The sequence below is a fragment of the Nicotiana attenuata genome, unplaced genomic scaffold (assembly GCF_001879085.1).
Source record: "Nicotiana attenuata strain UT unplaced genomic scaffold, NIATTr2, whole genome shotgun sequence".
Lineage (NCBI taxonomy): Eukaryota > Viridiplantae > Streptophyta > Magnoliopsida > Solanales > Solanaceae > Nicotiana > Nicotiana attenuata.
Window position 1 is genome coordinate 294,374 of NW_017670707.1, and position 8,671 is coordinate 303,044.

Consider the following 8,671-nt stretch of genomic DNA (forward strand, 5'->3'; position numbering starts at 1 on the left):
TTTATCAGAAAGTTACGATCGACTGAAGATGGCTGGTGGAGCAATTTCGACAGAATTTTCTGATGCATGGAGCCGACTTTAGAAGCTCATATCTCGGAATATATAAAGAGTTATATGGTGTACAACCTATCAAATGAAAGATCTTCGAGTGTAGTTTATAAAACCGTTTGTTATTTAGATATTTCCACAAGGAGTTATGGGCGTTTTAACAGAAGGTGTACAGCAGGGGAAAATGGTAAGAGGATGTACAACCTGCACAGCGCAAGGTACAACTCAATGAAGCCTGGGCAGATTGTTTTAAACACGAGTTTTAGCCCATTTCTTTCATTTGGCTTGGACGATTTTGGAGAGCTCAAGGAGGGATTTTCACCAAGCAACACTAGGTAAGTGATTTCTTCCTATCTTTGAGTTAAATATGTGATCTTACATGGATTTAGACATGAAAATCAGTAGAAAAAGGTGGAGTTAGGGATTGAGACTATGAGACCTTCTAGGGATGATTTGAGGGGTCAAACGAACTCCAATTTTCGAGTTCTTTATATGTACGGACTCGTGAGATGATGAAGAACACTTTGGTATAAAGTTTGTCCAGTTCCAGGATGCGGGCCCGGGGGTCGGGTTTTGACTGATTTCGGATTTTGTACTTAAAATCGATATTTTTCAATTGGAATTCATTCGTTTAGCATAATTTGATGATAAAAATCTGAACTTGGTAGATTTGGAGGACTCGGAAGTTGGGTCGAGAGGCAAGCGTGTTGTAGAGTAGCTTTTCGGGCTAGCTCGAGGTGAGTAATGATTTTAAATGCTGTTCTGAGGGTATGAAACCCCAGATTGCACAGCATCGTGCTATATTGAGGTGAAACACACTGATGATATGCTATAATTGCGTATTTTAGTCGATTATTATACTCTAATTTACTGCACTTTAGTTGAGTTTGCGCTTTAATCGCTAGTGTTTTGCACTAACGGTGTGTTTTATGCCTTGTAGGAGTGATTCCGAGATATATAGATGTTATGGAATGAATTCAAGTGACTTGGAGCTTTGAATCTGAGTAAAATCCCAAGGAATTAAGCCGGATCGTGTTCGGGGATCAACGGATGATAGTTAGAGCGAACGAAGAATCGAGTAGGCATATCGCACACTGTCTAGTAAAATGGATATAACTTTTCGCTCAGAACTCCATTTGGGCTCCAAAATATATGGTTGGAAAGCTAACTCAAGGGGATACAACTTTCATGTTTTACGTTTTTCCAAATTCCAAAAGGAACAGGGTCAAAAATGCAATTGAAACTGCAACTACGGACCTGACGCGGCAGAACACTGCTGCATATTCTGAAGGCCACTCTGGCCGCGGTCCTGGCGTAACCGCGGTAGGACCGCGGCAGGACGCGTAAACTTCAGGGACCAAAGTGCAAAACACGTGATTTTAAGCCCTAAACCCTATATTAAACGAGGGAAGCCGGCCAAGAAAGGAGAGAATGATTTTTGGAAGTGAAAAACATCAGAAGGAAGGGCAAGAGGCAAGGAGGATCATTGGGAATCAATCTTTAATCTTCTTCTTTGTTCTTTTATCTTTGAATATGAATTCTTTTGTGGTTTTTGTTATTTTCATGAGTAGCTAACTTTTCTAATCTAAGGTTTTGGTGAAACCCGTTGGGTATGAATTGGTTGTTATAAGTAATATAGATTCGAATTAGTTTAATCTCTATTTGTTCAACTATGTTTTGGTTGTGGTTAATTGAAAGGATCCTTAATTAGCCGTTCCTATTTATTATGTATCTACTTGAGAGAGTGTGTATATTTAGGTAGTTATTTGAACAACATCACTCCCGGAGTATAGGCGAGAGTCATAACTGAGGGTTTAGAGGTTGGATTAGAGATAACGATACCTCGGGTGCGATCTAAGTGAACTGTAATGCGAATCTAGCTAGCGTAGCTTGAGAGAGTGCGTCTAGTAAATTATCATAATTGCTTGAGAGGAGAGTTCATGATTGATAGAGGCAACTAAGTCAATGCTATAAGAAACATACAACCAAGGAAATCAACAACGGGGGAAACCATTACCTTAGACTTTTATTGTAATTGTTTACAATTCAAGCATAGTTAGTTTTCAGCTGTTTATTTATTTTCAATCTTGTCTTCTTGGTGATATTAAACAGATACAGCTAAGCCTTAGTTCTCTGTGGGATTCGACTCCGGACTTTTAGACCGGATTATATTTGCAGCGACCGCTTATCCTTTTTAGGACTAGAGTTGGGCGTGATCAAATTTTGGCGCCGTTGCCGGGGAACTAACGGTGTAGTTGTAGCTGTATATATTGCTAGGGTTCAAGTTTGAACTTTTATTTTGTTTTGTTTTTTCTTGGTATTTTTTTTATAACTGTTGATTTGAGAAACATGACATCTTGGAATTATGGGAATTTAGGTGTAGATAATTCTACTATTGATCTCCATACATATTGTAAAGGAAACCACCCGTGGCAAAATTTTCAAAACGTTCCTAAGAGCGAGTTATGTGCACCAACTCAATCTTATTTGTGGAATGTGTGTGATGTGTGTGGTGGTAAAAATGGTCACCTTCATGGTTGTGCTTATATTTCTTATTTTCCCCCAACCCCTTACTATGATGGTTCTACCTTTTCTTGTGAAGTTAATAGGAACAAAGAACCTGGGAATGCGGACCTGAAAGAGATCAAGGATATGCTAAAGTGCCTTCTGGAACAAAACAATGAGAAACAATTGCACATAGAAAGGCAAGAGGCAACTATTCGCAAGTTGGAGGCTCAATTGAGTCAAGTGGTTGGAGCTTTTAATACTCAACAAGCCAATATTGAGGATAGTAGCCAAGAAGAGCATGAATTTGAGGTATTAATTGGGGAGGTCAGAGTAGAACATCAACAACCTAGCCAACTAGAATTTGAGGATGTCAATGTTGAAGAAGTAATACTAGAGTCAACCAAGGACGTTGAAGATACAAATTTAGTTGACTCTAGTGTGATTGGTGTTGAGGAGGTTAAAAATCTTGAAGTTCATGTATTTGTAACGACCCGACCAGTCGTTTTTAGAATTCACACCCCGATCCCCTATTAACTGTTTCCCCTAAGTTCATTTCTGCTATTTTGGTTTGTCGGGACATTCGGTGTTGGGATTCGGAGTGTTTTGGGACACTTAGTCCCTAAATGATAGCTTAAGAGTTGAAAAATAGTCCATAACCAGAACAGTGTGAAGACGGCCTCAGAATGGAAATCCGACGGTTCCGTTAGCTCCGTTAGGTGATTTCGGGGTTGGTGCATGTTCGGAATGTATTTTGGAAGTCCGTAGCTCATTTAGGCTTGGAATGCCGAAGTTTGAATTTTTGAAGTTTCCTGTCCGATAGTGAGTTTTTGATCCGAGGGTCGGAATGGAATTCTGGAAGTTGCAGTAGCTCCGTCATGTCATTTGGGGCGTGTGTGCAAAACTTCATGTCATTCGGACGTGTTTTGGTTAGGTTTTTGATCGAAAATGTATTTTGAAGTCCTTAGGCTCAAATCATTGATTAATTCGAGTTTCCGACATTGTTTGAGGTGTTTTAAGGATTGGTACAAGTTTGAATGAGGTATTAGGTGCTATTGGTACTTTTGGTTGGGGTCCCGGGGGCCTCGGGATGATTTCGGGTGGTAAACGGAGGAATATGAAGTTAATGCAGCAGCTGAATGTTCCTCTTCTGGTATTTTTGCATATGCGGCATGGGAACCGCAGATGTGGCGCCGCAGAAGTGGCTATTTGGCCGCAGAAGCAGCTTGTCCCCTTTTCCCTCAGAAGCCGCAGAAGCGGTGCCATTTTCGCAAAAGCGGCTTAGGCATCGCAGAAGCGGAGCCGCAAAAGCGGCCCAGCTATCGCAGATGCGGCCCTGTCCCCTTTAATGAAAGCCGCAGAAGCGGTTGCTTTTTCCGCATAAGCGGGACCGCAGAAGCGGTCCCTTGTCCGCAGAAGCGGAAATCCCTGGGCAGAAATAGGAAAATTCGAGGGTTTGATTTCATAAGCTAGAAAAATCAATTTGAGCTCGGGTAAGGGCGACTTTCAGAGGGTTTTGAAGAGGAGATTGTTGGGTAACGTTTCTTTAATCCCTTCTAGTTATATTTCATTATTAGTTAAATCCATCATTAAAACTCGAATTTGGGACTAAAATTGGAGGAATTTGGTTAGAACTTCTTAGGCCAAACATTGGGATTTTGAGTGAGCATTTGACCTCCGATTTGGAAGATTTTTATATGGTTAGACTCGTGAGAATACGAGAGTTCTGAAAATGTAAAAATTATTCGATTCCGAGGCGTTGTCCTGGAGGGCATTTTGGTCATTTCACCTAATTTCACGTTGTAGCTTTGAATTAAATAGTAGAATCAGTTGCTTGAGATGTTATTTACAATGTGTGATTTAATTGAATAGATTTGGGCCATTTGGAGTCGAGTACTTGTGGAAAGAACGTGGTTGCTAGTTGATTTTAGCCTGTTCGAGGTAAGTATCTTGCCTAACCTTGTGTGGGGGACTTCCCCTTAGGATTTGAATCTTCTTTATTGATTGTATTCCTTGTACGCGAGGTGACGAGTGCGTGCTCGGATTTATTTGTGGAAAATTGCCCCTTTTAGGCTCTTAGATCCTTATAATCACCGAATATGAAGTTGTTCTTGGTACGATTGAGCTCCCTGTTATTAGTTTCACCTCTACATGACTTACTTGGAATTATTTGCCCTTTTTGGTTATTCTTGTTGCCTAATTGACTTTTACATGTTTAACTGTAGGCATTTACCCTTCTATAGTCACATTATCATTCCTAACTGCTTATCTTTATCTGGAAAGCATTATTTCTATCTCTCGTGTAATTAATTGGCCTTAATTGGAAAGAAGTTAGATATCCTATGTTTAGTGGATACTTCCTTAATTGTAATTATTTGATTCATGTTAACTTCCTTGTTGTAGAACTGAGTATTATGGAAGCGTTGTTTCGTATTATCTCTCCCTTGTTGAGTTGTTCTTATCGCGCTTAGTATTTTCCCTGTTACAGTTATCCCTTGTACGTTAATTGTACCGTCATTTGGTGAACGGAACCTCTTGAGTTGATTCTCTTGCTTTGTTCCTGTATATATATTGTCATTTGTTGATATTGTGAGGCACGAGGTTTCTGCCGTGCGGTTATTGATATTGTGATGCACGAGGTTTCTGCCGTGCAGTTGTTGATATTGTGATGCACGAGGTTTCTGCCGTGCAATTGTTGATATTGTGATGCACGAGGTTTCTGCCGTGCAGTTGTTGATATTGTAATGCACGAGGTTTCAGTCGTGCGGTTATTGATATTGTGATGCACGAGGTTTCTACCGTGCAGTTGTTGATACTGTGATGCACGAGGTCTTTGTCGTGCTATTGTTGTCATTGATGTTTTGCACATGCGGCGTAATAAGGCGGGATATGTTATATGCTTATATGTGGGTTGCGCATGTGGCGGAATAAGGTGGGAACATTGTTATGCACGTGTGGCGAAATAAGGCGGTGCTTATTATGTTACTAATTGCACACGTGGCGTAATAAGGTGGGCTATGTCAGGGGATGATTGTAGAGAATTGTGACGGCCTGTGGAGGCAGTCCTATTTGTTTAATAATGTGATTGTGGGTTGCTCACTGGTATGAGCTTTATCGCTTGGAAGTTGTGAGGAAACATCGTACGTGCGGTCCGTCTCCTTTTCGTGTTTACTAGCTGGTAGAATTTTGTTAGAAACATTTGCACAAGCATACACGTAGCTGAACACCCCTATTAGAGGTGAATTCCTCCTGATTTTGCTAAGAGTGGAGGTACGCCCTCGTTTATCCATTATGTTAGTGAGAGTGGCCCTAGTTAGCCAGTTAGTTGTCTGTATGACCATGAGATTGATGGGGCACAGGATGCCAAATTGTTAGATTTCAGATGTTGGGTCTTCGCGAGTTGTGGTTTGTCCGAGACTTGGTGAAATTGTGGAAAGAGTTGGATAAGACCTTTGTGAACATCATTGTAGGATATGAGTTATCGACTTAATTTCCCGTTGCTTTGTTGTGACCTTAGGATTTGGATTGTGATTCTGCCGTCATTTCCCATCCTCATTTATTATATTCTCGTTGTTACTTGTTGTATTTTTCCCTTATTGTGAATTGTAGCATTCTTGGTCATTCATGCAGTCTTTACATATTTATATGTCATTTCCATTGTTCCTATGATTATACTGTTTATTAACCGGTAGGTGCCTTGACTGTTCCTCGTCACTACTCCACCGAGGTTAGTCTTGATACTTACTGGGCACCGCCGTGGTGTGCTCATGCTACTCTTCTGCACATTTTTGTTGTGCAGATACAGGTACTCCCACTCAATTTTGTCAGCCTTGGAAGGAGGCGTATCGGTAGAGACTTCGAGGTATATCTGCTACGTCCGCAGACCGAGGAGTCCCTTTCCAGTTTTCTGTAATAAGTATAGCTCTTTCAGCATTTCTCCTTTGTATAGATATTCTTGAGTCAGAGCCTCTTATGTATCCCTTAGCTTGTGATTTGTGAGTTTCCGGGTTTTTGGGAATTGTTTTAGACTTGTGATATTGAGTTGTACTTGCCATGCGGCATTCAGTACAGTTTCCTTTAGATATTTGATTTGATTTTCTCTATTTTTTCGCAATTATTATATTTCCGCAAATGTTAGGCTTACCTGGTCATGGGGACCAGGTGCCGTCATGACATGTTCACGGTTGGTGAACTAGGGTCGTGACAAGTTGGTATCAGAGCTCTAGGTTCATAGGAGTCATAGATCACAAGCCGGTTTATTAGAGTCTCGTGGATCGGTACGGAGACGTCTGTGCTTATCTGCGAGAGGCTATGTAACCGTTAGGAAAATTCTACTTCATTTGATTTCCCTGTCGTGCGAGATTTTTGACATCTACAATCCTAAACCTCTGTCTTCTACTCTCTCACAGATGGTGAGGACACGTACTACCCGAGGTGATCAGGCACCCGCGCCCCCTGCTGCAGCCATTGGAGGTCGGGGTCGGGGTAGAGTTTCAAGGACGCGCACGTGGTGCAGCAAGAGCACATGTGTGAACTGCCGCTGAGGTACCACCAGCAGATCCAGCCGGAGCCCAGACACCTGACACGCCTACTGCTACTACTACCCCAGCCCTTCAGGAGACTTTGGCATAGTTCATGAGTATGTACACCATTTTGGCTCAAGCAGGATTGCTTCCCCTTCCTACAGCCACATCCCAGGCCGGGGGAGGGGCCCAGACTCCTGCCGCCCGCACTCCTGAGCAGCGAGCGCATGTTGAGCAGGTCCCAGAGATTACTCCTGCACCGCCTGCGGCACCAGTTCAGCCTGAGCGCATGGCAGCGGCTTCCGAGCAGGAGCAGATGAGACTAGAGAGGTTCAAGAAGTATGATCCTCCGGTGTTCAGTGGATTAGCATCAGACGATGCCTTGGGGTTTCTTGATGAGTGTTACCGTATTCTCCGTACTATGGGTATCTCTGGATCGAGCGGGGTTTCTTTCACTACTTTTCAGCTTCGAGGAGCCGCCTATGATTGGTGGCGCACCTATGAGTTAGACAGCCTAGACGAGGCAGCTTCACTGACTTGGACCCAGTTTTCAGATATGTTTCTGAGAGAGTTTGTTCCTCAGAGCCTCAGGGATGCATGGCGCGCGGAGTTTGAGCATTTGCGCCAAGGTGTTATGACCGTCTCGGAGTATGCTGTCCGTTACACCAGTTTGGCTAGACATGCCTCAGCCTTGGTTTCTACTGTTCGCGAGAAGGTTCGCCGGTTCATTGAGGGGCTTATTCCTAGCATCAGGTCCAGCATGGCCCGTGAGTTGGAGATGGATATTCCGTATCAGCAGGTGGTGAACATTGCTAGGAGGATAGAGGGTATGCATGCTAGAGAGAGAGAGAGGGCAGGCAGGGTCATGAGGGAGAGAGCAGACGAGATCAGGAGAGAGAGTTTGAGGAGGCGAGGAGGCCTCGTAGACCGGGGAGATATACTGGTCCTTATTTTGGAGGCAGGGTGCGTCATGGTAGAGGTTTTGCGGGTCAGCCAGTTCAGTTCGCGCTTCAGGCTTTGCATGGTGACTCAGGTGCTCATGGGTCTCGGAGTACCCGTATCGCACAGTTCCCACCGCCTCGTCAGCAGAGAGGGTGCTTTGAGTGTGGAGATACTAGCCACATGGTGAGAGATTGTCCCAGACTTCGGACCGGTGTGTCCCAGCGAGGTATTCAGGCAGGTAGAGGGCGCCCAAGAGGGGGAGGCCCGGCTCGTTGATGTGTTTCATATAGTAGGCTTGAGGCCGGTGCGCCAGTTGAATGTCATTCAGGTACGGATTCGGTTTGTTATAGAGGGGCACTATCTGTAGTTCATCACAGTTCTGCTTATCGGGGTGAGTTCCCTTATTTGTTGTTCCATTTATGAGTGCGTTTCATGATTTGTACTCTGTTTACGTGATTATTCTATTGTGAGGTTCTATGAGTGATAGCCTTGTCTATCGTCCGTTTCTAGCTGCTGTCGAGAGTTATGAGGCTAGTAGTAAATTCATGTTGTCTGTTTCGGTAGGTTTGATGTGATCTCTGAGTATTCTTGGTTACGAGCTGTGACTTCTATGCTCCACCGGTGTGGGGGCCAGCCTGTGTTGTAATTGTAGA